The sequence below is a fragment of the Rhinopithecus roxellana genome, chromosome 1, assembly GCF_007565055.1.
Source record: "Rhinopithecus roxellana isolate Shanxi Qingling chromosome 1, ASM756505v1, whole genome shotgun sequence".
Lineage (NCBI taxonomy): Eukaryota > Metazoa > Chordata > Mammalia > Primates > Cercopithecidae > Rhinopithecus > Rhinopithecus roxellana.
The window spans coordinates 59101227-59117650 of record NC_044549.1 but is presented as its reverse complement, the minus strand read 5'-3'; the positions used below and the strand labels follow the sequence as shown (position 1 = coordinate 59117650).

Genomic DNA, 16424 nt, shown 5'->3' with positions numbered 1-16424 from the left:
CTGATCTTAGTTATTTTTTGTCTTCTGACAGCTTGTGAATTTGTTTGCTCTTGCTTCTCTAGTTCTTTTAATTGTGATGTTAGGGTGTTGATTTTAGATCTTTTCTGCTTTCTCATGTGGGTATTTAGTGCTATAAATTTCCCTCTAAACACATTGCTTTAGCTGTGTCCCAGAGATTCTGGTACGTTGTGTCTTTGTTTTCATTGGTTTCAAAGAACTTATTTATTTCTGCCTTCGTTTCATTATTTACTCAGTAATCATTCAGGAGCAGGTTGTTCAGTTTCCATGTAGTTGTGCGGTTTTGAGTGAGTTTCTTAATCATGAGTTCTAATTTAATTTCACTGTGGTCTGAGAGACTTGTTTGTTACAATTTCTGTTCTTTTGCATTTGCTGAGGAGTGTTTTATTTCCAGGTATGTGGCCAATTTTAGAATAAGTGTGATGTGGTGCTGAGAAGAATGTATATTCTGTTGATCTGGGGTGGAGAGTTCTGTAGATGTCTATTAGTTCTGCTTGGTCCAGAGCTGAGTTCAAGTCCTGAATATCCTTGTTAATTTTCTGTCTTGTTGATCTGTCTAACATTGACAGTGGGGTTTTAAAGTCTCTCTCTATTATTGTGTGGGAGTCTAAGTCTCTTTGTAGGTCTCTAAGGACTTGCTTTATGAATCTGGGTGCTCCTGTATTGGGTGCATATTTATTTAGGATAGTTAACTCTTCTGGTTGCATTAATCTTTTACCATTATGTAATATCCTTCTTTGTCTTTTTTGATCTTTGTTGATTTAAAGTCTGCTTTATCAGAGACTAGGATTGCAATCCCTACTTTTTTTTTTTTTCTTTCCATTTGCTTGGTAAATATTCCTCCCTCCCTTTATTTTGAGCCTATGTATGTCTATGCACATGAGATGGGTCTCCTGAATACAGCACACTGATGAGTCTTGACTCTTTATCTAATCTGTCAGTCTATGTCTTTTAATTGGGGCATTTAGCCCATTTACATTTAAGGTTAATATTGCTAAGTGTGAATTTTATCCTGTCATTATGATTCTACCTGGTTATTTTGCCCATTAGTTGATGCAGTTTCTTCATAGTGTTGATGGTCTTTACATTGTGCTGTGTTTTTGCAGTGGCTAGTACTGATTTTTCCTTTCCATATTTAGTGCTTCCTCAGGAGCTCTTGTATGGTAGGCCTGGTGGTGACAAAATCCCTCAGCATTTGCTTGTCTGTAAAGGATTTTATTTCTTCTTCACTTATGAAGCTTAGTTTGGCTGGATATTAAATTCTGAGTTGAAAATTATTTTCTTCAAGAATGTTGAATATTGGCCCCCACTCTCTTCTGGCTGATAGAGTTTCTGCAGAGAGATCCACTGTTAGTCTGATGGGCTTCCCTTTGTGGGTAACCTGACCTTTCTCTCTGGCTGTCCTTAACATTTTTTCCTTCATTTCAACCTTGGTGAATCTGATGATTATGTGTCTTGTGATTGCTCTTTTTGAGGATTATCTTTGTAGTGTTCTCTGTATTTCCTGAATTTGAATGTTGGTCTGTCTTGCTAGGTTGGGGGAAGTTCTCCTGGATAATATTCTGAAGAGTATTTTCCAACTTGGTTCCATTCTCCCCATCACTTTCAGGTACACCAAACATAGGTTTGATCTTTTCACATAGTCCTATGTTTCTTGGAGGCTTTGTTCATTCATTTTCATTCTTTTTTTTCCTCTAATCTTGTCTTCATGCTTTATTTCATTAAGTTGATCTTCAGTCTCTGATATCCTTTCTTCCACTTGATCGATTTGGCTATTGATACTTGTATATGCTTCACGAAGTTCTCATGCTGTGTTTTTCAGCTCCATCAGGTCATTTGTGTTCTTCTCTAAAGTGGTTATTCTACTTAGCAGTTCCTGTAACCTTTTATCAAGGTTCTTAGCTTCCTTGCATTGGGTTACAACATGTTTCTTTAGCTCAGAGGATTTTGTTATTACCTACCTTCTGAAGCCTATCTCTGTCAATTCATCAAACCCATTCTTGGTCCAGTTTTGTTCCCTTGCTGGCCAGGAGTTGTGATCCTTTGGAGGAAAAGAAGCATTCTGGTTTTTGGAATTTTCAGCCTCTTTGTGCTGCTTTTTCCTCTTCTTCATGGATTTATTGACCTTTGGTCTTTGATTTTGGTGACCTTCAGATGAGGTTTCTGCATGGCCGTCCTTTTTGCGATGTTGATGCTATTGCTTTCTGTTTGCTAGTTTTTCTTCTAACAGTCAAGTACCTCTTCTGCAGGTCTGCTGGAGTTTGCTGGAGGTCCACTCCAGACCCTGTTTGTCTAAGTATCACCAGCAGAGGTTGCAAAACAGCAAAGATTGCTGCCTGCTCCTTTTTCTGGAAGTTTTGTCCCAGAGGGGCACTCACCAGATGCCCACTGCCTCTCCTGTATGAGGTATCTGTCAACCCCTGCTGGGAGGTGTCTCCCCAACAGAAGGCATGGGGGTCAGGAACCCACTTGAGGAGGCAGTCTGTCCCTTAGCAGAGCTCAAGTGCTGTGCTGAGAGATCTGCTACTCTCTTCAGAGCTGGCAAGCAGGAAACGTTTAAGTCTGCTGAAGCTGTGCCCACAGCCGCCCCTTCCCACAGGTGCTCTGTCCCAGGGAGATGGGAGTTTTATCTATAAGCCCCTGACTGGGGTTTCTGCCTTTCTTTCAGAGATGCCCTGCCCAGAGATGAGGAATCTAGAGAGGCAGTCTGGCTACAGTGGCTTCATGGTTCTGTGATGAGCTCTGTCCAGTCCGAACTTCCCAGAGGCTTTGTTTACATTGTGAGGGGAAAATCCTCTACTTAAGCCTCAGTAATAGGGGACGCCCCTTCCCCCACCAAGCTTGAGCATACCTGGTTGACTTCAGACTGCTGTGCTGGCCATGAGAATTTCAAGCCAGTGGACCTTAGCTTGTTGAGCTCCATGGGGATGGGGTCTGCTGAACAAGACCACTCACCTCCCTTGCTTCACCCCCCTTTCTAGGGGAGTGAATTGTTCTGTCTCACTGACATTCCAGGCACCACTGGGGTATGAGAAAAAGTCCTGCAGCTAGCTCAGTGTCTGCCCATATGGCTGCCCAGTTTTGTTCTTGCAATCCAGGGCCTGGTGGTGTAGGCACCTGAGCAAATCTGGTCTGTGGGTTGCAAAGACCATGGGAAAAGCATAGTGTCTGGGCCAGATAGCACCATCCCTCACAGCACAGCCCCTCATTGCTTCCCTCGGCTAGGGGAGGGAGTTTCTTGATCCCTTACACTTCTTGGGTGAAGCAACACCCCACCCAGTTTCTGCTCACCCTCCGTGGTTTGTGCCCACTGTCTAACTAGTCCCAATGAGATGAGCCAGGTACCTCAGTTAGAAATGCACGAATCACCTGACTTCTCTGTTGGTGTCGCTGGGAGCTGCAAACCGGAGCTGTTCCTATTCAGCCATCTTGCCCGGGAATTCACCAATAGATACTTTTTAAAAGAATGTAATTTGGCAATGTTTACCAATATTTCAATGGACATACCCTTTGACCCAGTAGTATCAATTCTTAAAATCTCTTCTATTGATATTCTTGCAAAAGTTTACAAAGTTATATGTACAAAGATATTAAATGCCTTATTCATAATAGAAAAAATGGGACAGTTATTAAAGATAATATAAGAAATGAATACAGTATTTTTAGTCACAAAGAGGCCAGGCTGATGAAAGCATTTTGTGTATGGCCAGTGTTTCCTCTGGTAAAAAATGTGAGCCTAGAAAGCCCTGTCAAATACATATTATATTTCAGTTGACATGCGATCATTTATAAATCAAGGCAAAGCATGTCATGTTCTTACAGATACAAAGTCCCCCCGATGCAGAATAAAGACTGTCTAGGCATGTTTCCCAAAATATCAACCTACATGGATGAACTTCAAAAATACAGAACTCTCTTTATAAATGTGGACAATGTGCTGCTTAGCAAACCCACAGTTTTATTTTAATTAAATAGTAATTTGACCTTTGACCCATGGTCAGAGGTACTTTTCTTTCATAGTAAAAAAAAAAAAAAAAAAAAAAAAATTCACTCAAAAATTATAAATTAAGTGAAAATTACAACCTAATTTTGTAAGAAACAGATTTCAAAGTAAAGCTGAAGTATTAATGGCTAATCACATGGAGATCTCTATTCTATTATGATAGAAACTAATTATTAAGGTTTAAAAACACCATCCGAAAGGTCCATTCTGACCCTGAAGTTTACATTCAAAAGAAATCAGATGGCCATACATTCTTTAAAAAGAGTGTCTTTATTAAGAATGATTCATTTCAGTAGAGTTGTCAGTTTCAGAGTTTGGAATACAGGACGAAAGGGTCTGACAAAACAAAGATCCTGTAGATGTGGGAATTTGTCGGAAAAAGCAAATAAAAAGGAGGCTGGTGGTTAGATTAAAAAAAAATTCATAGGTGGCAAAATGAGCTGAATATAGCAAAAATGGAAAATGACAGAGACAAATGTTAGCTATGATATATTAGAGAAAAAAATGCATAGATACAGATGAAAAAGAGGCTTAGAGCAATAATGTTTAAAAAAATAGAAAGTCTTAAATTGACAGTGAATGCACATTGAGGCCTCTGTGTAATATGGTTACTGAATTTGCTAATGTGCTTTGGAGCTTTATTAATAATGAATCCAATCATTTTTTTCTTTAAATCTATACTACCTTTTTATAAACATATAGTTCATATCTAGTGATTCTAATGTGTTCAATCAATGCCATGTCCCCTAAAACCCTCTGGTAAAAATTGTTATTTTTCTGCATATCTCCAGCCACCAAGATTTCTCTGACCCTAACTTTTTCTAATGTGAGTTAAAACAAGAGGAATTTTACTGTGGTTCCTAAAAATGACATATTGAAATACTGAATATGCTTTTTCAAACTATATAGAATATGCCTATTATGGAATTCAGGCTTAACATTCATTATAAAGTAACGAGTTATTTTAGTGGAATAGGGAAATTCCACTTTGAATCTCAGGAATTAGTTTTCAGGATATAGTCAGAAATGATGTAGATACTTTTGTTAAACACAATAATAATTGTTTTTCATTAAAACCTAGAGCTGAATGAAGTGTATATCATAAATAACCTTCCAAGGTTGTGGTCTCAGAAAGTAACCATGAGCTTCTCCTCCATGAAGGGGGAAAAAAGTTTTTTGTATTCCTGTTAGAGCCTGCGTGTACTACTGATGGACCTCATACGGGGAATCCTTGATTACAGCAGAGAACTGCCTTTCAAGTTATGTCCTGAGTGAGAGCAGAAAAATGACTCACTAAAGGAAACAGAAAATCTGGGAAAATAAATCAATCTAATGCACCATCATGCTTTTATTTCGCCAGCACCCATCATAATGCCTGGCTCAGAGTTATTTATTTGTAAATGCTTGTTGAAGGTTGAACATGGAGTAAACTCATCCCACAATTCTCTGCTGAGATAAAACATTTCCATGGCACAGAATAGCATGCACAAAAATTGCCTCAGTGGCACTATTTAATGTAAAAAGTAAATAAATACCCTAGGCTCCGTGAGCGTTACGTTTAACCAGTGACCTTAAGGAGAGGCTTATGTGTAACTGGATAACTCCAATAATCTCTTCCTTAGTGTCTTAAAATAGTCCCCTTTTGCAAACTGAGCTATAGACTGCCATTTTGAGTCTAGCATAGAGAAAGTCAGATCTGTGAGAAACCTAATTATCACTGAAAGTACAATGTCTGGATTTATAGCCACCAGAATTTTTAGTCCTGCTTTCAGCCAACAACAAAGACAGATTTTTGAAGCTGTAGATTTTGAGATTCATTCCATCACACTCTTCTTGTGCTTAAGGGCTTCATCCATAAGAAAGTGTCTCTATGCAGACACCAAAAAAAAAAAAAAAAAAAAAAAAAAAAAAATTAGGCACAGAGTATATGGATTTAATTTTGAACTTTACAAAGAAAATTCTGAGCACACTAGCAATCTAGATGTAGGGCAAGTATATGCATTTCCATATCAAACCAAAACACACAAGAGAATAATCTTTCTTTCTAAACTAAAGAGTCTTGCAAATTGATCTCATGGGAAATTGTTTCTAGGACCTAATTCTTATGCATATAATATATTTCAAAAATGAATCAAAGGGAAATGGTATTATCTCAAACAAAATAAGCTTCTGGCAGGCAAAGCTGCAGCTACACACATCTCTATAAACTTTACACCTACTAGCTACAGAGCAGACACCCAAGAGGCCAACAGAAAAGAAAGCAATAGTCTACAAAACTAATTCATCAGCTACACAGCTGGCCTTCTGGAGCCAGCACTCTTGGTGAAGGCAAACAGTTCCCTCTAGGGAAGGGCAGGACAGTTGTCAACAAAGATGGTAGTAGAAAAACCTATCTGTAGCTAGGCCAGTCTCCCCTAGGATTGTCAGGCTAGATCATGTGCATAGCACCCTAGATGAGTTCTCAACACTTGTAAAATGGAATTGATTGACCCATATGTGGATTTTTCAAATATGTGCTCTCTGTGCCATCTACACAGGATAGTAGAGACAATTAAAAATGAAAACAAACAAAAAAAAAACTCATAACCACCTCAGTCACCACACATTACCAGAGAAAAACCTAACCTAATTTTAAAAATGTGATATGATTACGATTGTGGATTGCAGTGTCATATAAAAGTGCTTCAAATTCCAGCTGTGTCATTTGTTAGTTGTGTGACTTTGGACATTTTAAGTAGTAAATCTGAGTCTTTGTTTCCTCATATAAAAAATAAGAATAGGGGGGCGGAGCAAGATGGCCGAATAGGAACAGCTCCAGTCTCCAACTCCCAGCGCAAGCGACACAGAAGACCGGTGATTTCTGCATTTTCAACTGAGGTACTGGGGTCATCTCACTAGGGAGTGCCGGACAATCGGTGCTGGTCAGCTGCTGCAGCCTGACCAGCGAGAGCTGAAGCAGGGCGAGGCATCGCCTCACCTGGAAGCGCAAGGGGGAAGGGGATCCGTTTTCCTAGCCAGGGGAACTGAGACACACAACACCTGGAAAATCGGATAACTCCCACCCCAATACTGCGCTGTAAGCATACAGGCACACCAGAATATATCCCACACCTGGCCGGGAGGGTCCCACGCCCACGAAGCCTCCCTCACTGCTAACACAGCAGTCTGCCGCGATCTATCCGCAAGGCAGCAGCGAGGCTGGGGGAGGGGCGCCCGCCATTGCTGAGGCTTAAGTAGGTAAACAAAGCCGCTGGGAAGCTCGAACTGGGTGGAGCTCACAGCAGCTCAAGGAAGCCTGCCTGTCTCTGTAGTCTCCACCTCTGGGGACAGCGCACAGCTGAAGACCAACAGGGGAAGTAGCAGGAGCCGGTGCAGACGCGAACGACTCTGTCTGACAGCTTTGGGGAGAGCCGTGGATCTCCCAACGCGGAGGTTGAGATCTGAGAACGGACAGACTGCCTGCTCAGGTGTGTCCCTGACCCCTGAGTAGCCTAGCTGGGAGAAATCCCCCACTAGGGGCAGTCTGACACCCCACACCTCACAGGGTGGAGTACACCCCTGAGAGGAAACTTCCAAAGGAAGAATCAGACAGGTACACTCGCTGTTCAGCAATATTCTATCTTCGGCAACCTCTGCTGCTGATACCCAGGCAAACAGGGTCTGGAGTGGACCTCAAGCAATCTCCAACAGACCAACAGACAGTCCTTCTGACTGTCAGAAGGAAAACTATCAAACAGGAAGGACACCTATACCAAAACCGCATCAGTACGTCACCACCATCAAAGACCAGAGACAGATAAAACCACAAAGATGGGGAAGAAGCAGGGCAGAAAAGCTGGAAACTCAAAAAATAAGAGCGCATCTCCCCCTGCAAAGGAGCGCAGCCCATCGCCAGCAACGGATCAAAGCTGGTCAGAGAATGACTTGGACGAGAGGAGAGAAGAAGGCTTCAGTCCATCAAACTTATCAGAGCTAAAGGAGGAATTACGTACCCAGCGCAAAGAAACTAAAAATCTTGAAAAAAGAGTGGAAGAATTGACAGCTAGACTAATTAATGCAGAGAAGATCATAAACGAAATGACAGAGATGAAAACCATGACACGAGAAATACGTGACAAATGCACAAGCTTCAGTAACCGACTCGATCAACTGGAAGAAAGAGTATCAGCGATTGAAGATCAAATGAATGAAATGAAGCGAGAAGAGAAACCAAAAGAAAAAAGAAGAAAAAGAAATGAGCAAAGCCTGCAAGAAGTATGGGATTACGTAAAAAGACCAAATCTACGCCTGATTGGGGTGCCTGAAAGTGAGGGGGAAAATGGAACCAAGTTGGAAAACACTCTTCAGGAAATCATCCAGGAGAACTTCCCCAACCTAGTAGGGCAGGCCAACATTCAAATTCAGGAAATACAGAGAACGCCACAAAGATACTCCTCCAGAAGAGCAACTCCAAGACACATAATTGCCAGATTCACCAAAGTTGAAATGAAGGAAAAAATCTTAAGGGCAGCCAGAGAGAAAGGTCGGGTTACCCACAAAGGGAAGCCCATCAGACTAACAGCAGATCTCTCGGCAGAAACTCTACAAGCCAGAAGAGAGTGGGGGCCGATATTCAACATTCTTAAAGAAAAGAATTTTAAACCCAGAATTTCATATCCAGCCAAACTAAGTTTCATCAGTGAAGGAGAAATAAAATCCTTTACAGATAAGCAAATGCTTAGAGATTTTGTCACCACCAGGCCTGCCTTACAAGAGACCCTGAAGGAAGCCCTAAACATGGAAAGGAACAACCGGTACCAGCCATCGCAAAAACACGCCAAAATGTAAGGACCATCGAGGCTAGGAAGAAACTGCATCAACTAACGAGCAAAATAACCAGTTAATATCTAATGGCAGGATCAAGTTCACACATAACAATATTAACCTTAAATGTTAATGGACTAAATGCTCCAATTAAAAGACACAGACTGGCAAACTGGATAAAGAGTCAAGACCCATCAGTCTGCTGTATTCAGGAGACCCATCTCACATGCAGAGACATACATAGGCTCAAAATAAAGGGATGGAGGAAGATCTACCAAGCAAATGGAGAACACAAAAAAGCAGGGGTTGCAATCCTTGTCTCTGATAAAACAGACTTTAAACCATCAAAGATCAAAAGAGACAAAGAAGGCCATTACATAATGGTAAAGGGATCAATTCAACAGGAAGAGCTAACTCTCCTAAATATATATGCACCCAATACAGGAGCACCCAGATTCATAAAGCAAGTCCTTAGGGACTTACAAAGAGACTTAGACTCCCATACAATAATAATGGGAGACTTCAACACTCCGCTGTCAACATTAGACAGATCAACGAGACAGAAAGTTAACAAGGATATCCAGGAATTAAACTCATCTCTGCACCAAGCGGACCTAATAGACATCTATAGAACTCTCCACCCCAAATCAACAGAATATACATTCTTCTCAGCACCACATCGCACTTATTCCAAAATTGACCACATAATTGGAAGTAAAGCACTCCTCAGCAAATGTAAAAGAACAGAAATTATAACAAACTGTCTCTCAGACCACAGTGCAATCAAACTAGAACTCAGGACTAAGAAACTCAATCAAAACCGCTCAACTACATGGAAACTGAACAACCTGCTCCTGAATGACTACTGGGTACATAACGAAATGAAAGCGGAAATAAAGATGCTCTTTGAAACCAATGAGAACAAAGATACAACATACCAGAATCTCTGGGACACATTTAAAGCAGTGTGTAGAGGGAAATTTATAGCACTAAATGCCCACAAGAGAAAGCAGGAAAGATCTAAAATTGACACTCTAACATCACAATTAAAAGAACTAGAGAGGCAAGAGCAAACACATTCAAAAGCTAGCAGAAGGCAAGAAATAACTAAGATCAGAGCCGAACTGAAGGAGATAGAGACACAAAAAACCCTCCAAAAAATCAATGAATCCAGGAGTTGGTTTTTTGAAAAGATCAACAAAATTGACAGACCGCTAGCAAGGCTAATAAAGAAGAAAAGAGAGAGGAATCAAATAGATGCAATAAAAAATGATAAAGGGGATATCACCACTGACCCCACAGAAATACAAACTACCATCAGAGAATACTATAAACGCCTCTACGCAAATCAACTAGAAAATCTAGAAGAAATGGATAATTTCCTGGACACTTACACTCTCCCAAGGCTAAATCAGGAAGAAGTTGAATCCCTGAATAGACCAATAGCAGGCTCTGAAATTGAGGCAACAATTAATAGCCTACCCACCAAAAAAAGTCCAGGACCAGATGGATTCACAGCTGAATTCTACCAGAGGTACAAGGAGGAGCTGGTACCATTCCTTCTGAAACTATTCCAATCAATAGAAAAAGAGGGAATCCTCCCTAACTCATTTTCTGAGGCCAACATCATCCTGATACCAAAGCCTGGCAGAGACACAACAAAAAAAGAGAATTTTAGACCAATATCCCTGATGAACATTGATGCAAAAATTCTCAATAAAATACTGGCAAACCGGATTCAGCAGCACATCAAAAAGCTTATCCACCATGATCAAGTGGGCTTCATCCCTGGGATGCAAGGCTGGTTCAACATTCGCAAATCAATAAACGTAATCCAGCATATAAACAGAACCAAAGACAAGAACCACATGATTGTCTCAACAGATGCAGAAAAGGCTTTTGACAAAATTCAACAGCCCTTCATGCTAAAAACGCTCAATAAATTCGGTATTGATGGAACGTATCTCAAAATAATAAGAGCCATTTATGACAAACCCACAGCTAATATCATACTGAATGGGCAAAAACTGGAAAAATTCCCTTTGAAAACTGGCACAAGACAGGGATGCCCTCTCTCACCACTCCTATTCAACATGGTGTTGGAAGTTCTGGCTAGGGCAATCAGGCAAGAGAAAGAAATCAAGGGTATTCGGTTAGGAAAAGAAGAAGTCAAATTGTCCCTGTTTGCAGATGACATGATTGTATATTTAGAAAACCCCATCGTCTCAGCCCAAAATCTCCTTAAGCTGATAAGCAACTTCAGCAAAGTCTCAGGATACAAAATTAATGTGCAAAAATCACAAGCATTCTTATACACCAGTAACAGACAAGCAGAGAGCCAAATCAGGAATGAACTTCCATTCACAATTGCTTCAAAGAGAATCAAATACCTAGGAATCCAGCTTACAAGGGATGTAAAGGACCTCTTCAAGGAGAACTACAAACCACTGCTCAGTGAAATCAAAGAGGACACAAACAAATGGAAGAACATACCATGCTCATGGATAGGAAGAATCAATATCGTGAAAATGGCCATACTGCCCAAGGTTATTTATAGATTCAATGCCATCCCCATCAAGCTACCAATGAGTTTCTTCACAGAATTGGAAAAAGCTGCTTTAAAGTTCATATGGAACCAAAAAAGAGCCCGCATTGCCAAGACAATCCTAAGTCAAAAGGACAAAGCTGGAGGCGTCACGCTACCTGACTTCAAACTATACTACAAGGCTACAGTAACCAAAACAGCATGGTACTGGTACCAAAACAGAGCTATAGACCAATGGAACAGAACAGAGTCCTCAGAAATAATACCGCACATCTACAGCCATCTGATCTTTGACAAACCTGAGAGAAACAAGAAATGGGGAAAGGATTCCCTATTTAATAAATGGTGCTGGGAAAATTGGCTAGCCATAAGTAGAAAGCTGAAACTGGATCCTTTCCTTACCCCTTATACGAAGATTAATTCAAGATGGATTAGAGACTTAAATGTTAGACCTAATACCATAAAAACCCTAGAAGAAAATCTAGGTAGTACCATTCAGGACATAGGCATGGGCAAGGACTTCATGTCTAAAACACCAAAAGCAACGGCAGCAAAAGCAAAAATTGACAAATGGGATCTAATTAAACTAAAGAGCTTTTGCACAGCAAAAGAAACTACCATCAGAGTGAACAGGCAACCTACAGAATGGGAGAAAATTTTTGCAACCTACTCATCTGACAAAGGGCTAATATCCAGAATCTACAAAGAACTCAAACAAATATACGAGAAAAAAAAAACAACCCCATCAAAAAGTGGGGAAACTATATGAACAGACATTTCTCAAAAGAAGATATTCATACAGCCAACAGACACATGAAAAAATGCTCATCGTCACTCGCCATCAGAGAAATGCAAATCAAAACCACAATGAGATACCATCTCACACCAGTTAGAATGGCAATCATTAAGAAGTCAGGAAACAACAGGTGTTGGAGAGGATGTGGAGAAATAGGAACACTTTTACACTGTTGGTGGGATTGTAAACTAGTTCAACCATTATGGAAAACAGTATGGCAATTCCTCAAGGATCTAGAACTAGATGTACCATATGACCCAGCCATCCCACTACTGGGTATATACCCAAAGGATTATAAATTATTCTACTACAAAGACACATGCACACGTATGTTTATTGCAGGCACTATTCACAATAGCAAAGACTTGGAATCAACCCAAATGTCCATCTGTGACAGACTGGATTAAGAAAATGTGGCACATATACACCATGGAATACTATGCAGCCATAAAAAAGGATGAGTTTGCGTCCTTTGTAGGGACATGGATGCAGCTGGAAACCATCATTCTTAGCAAACTATCACAAGAACAGAAAACCAAACACCGCATGTTCTCACTCATAGGTGGGAACTGAACAATGAGATCACTTGGACTCGGGAAGGGGAACATCACGCACTGGGGCCTATCATGGGGAGGGGGGAGGGGGAGGAGGGAGGGATTGCATTGGGGAGTTATACATGATATAAATGATGAATTGATGGGTGCTGACGAGTTGATGGGTGCAGCACACCAACATGGCATAAGTATACATATGTAACAAACCTGCACGTTATGCACATGTACCCTAGAACTTAAAGTATAATAAAAAAAATAAATAAATAAAATAAAATAAAATAAAATATTGGAGTTGATACCCCATAAATATATATAATTGTTTGTAATTAAAAATGAAACTTTAAAAAAAAAAAATAAGAATAACAACAGTATCTGTCTGGTGTTACCGAAAAAATATTATTCATGGTGTGGAGAATCAATTTGGCACACTGTCTCGTTTATAGCAAGTCAGCTAAGTTTTTCTGTGCAGGGCCAGATAGTGAAAGTATTAGGCTCTGGGGACCATGTGAACTCTGTGGCTACTTGTAACACAAAAGCAGCCACAGTTTAGCACTGTAGGATGGCCAGAGTTAACACTAATATATTACACAGTTTCAGATAACTAGGAAAAGGATACTCAATGTTCCCAATACTAAGAAATAATAAATGTTCAAGATGATGGATATACTAATTACCCTGATCTGATCATTGTATGCTATATGTATCGAAATATTACTATATACCCCATAAATACATACAATTGTATTTCAATAAAAAAAATTGAAAAGCAACTACAAATAATTTGTAAATGAATAAGTGTAACTGTGTTCCAGTAGGAAACTAGTTAAAAAACAAGGAGGCAAGTTGAGTTTGGCCTACAGGTTGTAGTTTGTAATGGTTTCTAGACATGCTTAACAATAATATTATGAATAAATCTAGTCACAGCAAATACTTGAGATTACCTACAACGTGCCACATATTGCACTAAGTGCTTCATGTGGATTTATTCAGTCTTTATAACAACTTTCAAGGTAGAAATGAATAGTATATCCTTTTAAGAAAAGATAAAACAGGCCCAGAGACTTTAAGTGCCCTCTCAAAATCCCACAGCTAATACGGTGAAAAGTAAGGATTCAAATCTAGGTTTTCAGGTTTTGAAGTCTTGTTTTCTTAGCCACTTACTCTGACACTGACTATTATGTACTAATAACCTGGTTTAGCAAGTACTTTAGTCTTTGATCAGGATTTATGCTGAGGAAACACCATGTTGTTTACACAGTCATTGGAAAAGTTTTCAAAATAAGTAAAAGATTATTCCACCTATGGAAAACAACTTGAGAACAGTTCTTTCCATCTTCCTTGTAATAGTCTAGATGCTACATTATCTCGTTTAATCCTCAGGGGGAAAAAACCCAGTGAGGTAGGCTCTATTATTACCTCCATTTAACAGAGGAGAAATGTGAGGTTAAGAAAGGGCAACCATCTTATCCAAGGTCCCACAGTTAGTAATTATAGAACCAGGACATACATAGGTTCAAAATAAAGGGACACAGAATAATCCAACAAGCCAATGAAAAACAAAAAAAGCAATGATTGCAATCTTTGTTTTAGACAAAACAGACTTTAAACCAACAAAGATGAAAAAAGACAAAGAAGGGCATTACATAATGGTAAAGCGTTGAATTCAACAAGACCTAAGCATCCTAAATATATATACACTCAATGCAGAAGCACCCAGATTCATAAAGTTCTTGAACACCTTAAAAGAGACTTAGACTCCCACACAATAATAGTGAGAGTTTTTAACACCCCACTGACAATATTAGATAGATTATTGAAGTAGAAAATTCACAAAGTTATTCATGACTTGAACTCAGCACTGTACCAAGTGGAACTGATAAACATCTACAGAATTCTCCACCCCAAAAGAATAGAATATAAATTATTCTCATTGTCACATGGTACTTACTCTAAAATCAATCACATAATTGTAAGTAAAACACCTTTCAGCAAATGCAAAAGAACTGAAATCACAATAAACAATCTTTCTGACCATAGCACAATCAAATTAGAAATCAAGACAAAGAAATCAACTCAAAACCATACAAGTACATCGAAATTGAATAACCTGCTCTGAATGGCTTTCGGTTAAATAATGAAATTAAGACAGAAATCAGGTTTTTTAAAACAATGAGAACGAAGATACAACATGCAAGAATTTCTGGGACACAGCTAAGGCAGTGTTAAGAGGGATTTATAGCACTTAAAGTCCACATCAAAAAGAAAGATCTCAAGTTAACAACCTAACACCACAACAAAAAGTAGAGAATCAAGAGCAAACCAATCCCAAAGCTAGAAGAAGATAAGAAATAACTGAAATTAGAGCTGAACTGAAGAAGACCGGCATATGAAAGCCATTTAAAATATCAATGAATACAGGAGGCATTTTTTTTGAGAAAATTAATAATAAAATAGCTCTGCCACTAGCTAGACTAATAAAGAAGAAAAGAGAGAGGATCCAAATAAATACAATCAGAAATGAAAAAGGGAATGTATTACCACTGACCCCAGAGAAATACAACTGACCATCAGAAAATATTATGAACACCTTTCTGCACATAAACTAGAAAATCTAGAAGAAATGGATAAATTCCTGGACACATACATCCTCCCAAGACTGAACCAGGAAGAAGCTGAATCCCTGAATAGACCAATAATAAGCTCTGAAATTAAATCAGTAATTAATGGCCTACCCCCAAAACAGCCCAGGACCAGATGGTTTCACAGCTGAATTCTACTAGATATAAAAAGAAGAGCTGATACCATTCCTGATGAAACTGTTTCAAAAATTGAAGAGGGACTCCTCTCTATCTCATTCTATGTGGTAAGCATCATTCTGATGCCAAAACCTGGCAGAGATACAACAACAACAAAAATACTTCAGGCCAATATCCTTGATGAACATCAATGCAAAAATCCTTAACAAAATACCAGCAAACTGAATCCAGCAACACATCATAAAAGCTTCTCTACTACGATCAAGTAGGCTCCATCCCTGGAATGCAAGGTTTGTTCAACAGACACAAAACAATAAATGTGATTCATCACACAAACAAAATGAAAGACAAAAACCACATTATCTCAATAGATGCAGAAAAGACTTTTGATAAAATTCAATATTGCTTCATGTTGAAAGCTCTCAATAAATGAGGTATTGAAGGAACATACCTCAAAATAATAAGAGCCATCTGTGATGAACCCACGGCCAACATCATACTGAATGGGCAAAGGCTGCAAACATTCCCCCCCAAAACTGGCACAAGACAAGGATACCTTCTCTCACCACTCCTGTTCAACATAGTGTTGGAAGTCCTGGCTGGTGAAATCAGACAACAGAAAGAAATAAAGAGAGTAAGTCAAACTATCCCTCTTTGCCGATGACATGATCCTATATCTAGAAAACCCTATAGTCTCAGCCCAAAGGCTCCTTAAGCTAATAAACAAGTTTGACTAAGTCTCAGGATACAAATTCAATGTACAAAAATCACTATTGCTCCCACATCAACAACAGTCAAGCTGAAAGCCAAACCAGGAACACAATCACATTCACAACTGCCACAACATAAAATAACTAGGAATACAGTTAAGCAGGGAGGTGACAGATCTTTACCAAAAGAACTATAAAACATTGTTCAACAAGATCAGAGATGATACAAATGGAAAACA

At 39.4% G+C, this 16424-nt stretch overlaps 1 protein-coding gene across 2 annotated transcripts in view; it reads right to left on the bottom strand.

The window, feature by feature from the left end:
* TAFA1 (TAFA chemokine like family member 1) overlaps positions 1–16424 on the bottom strand; it is a 565991-nt gene that overhangs the window by 156904 nt on the left and 392663 nt on the right. The gene's annotated exons all lie outside the window — the stretch shown is intronic.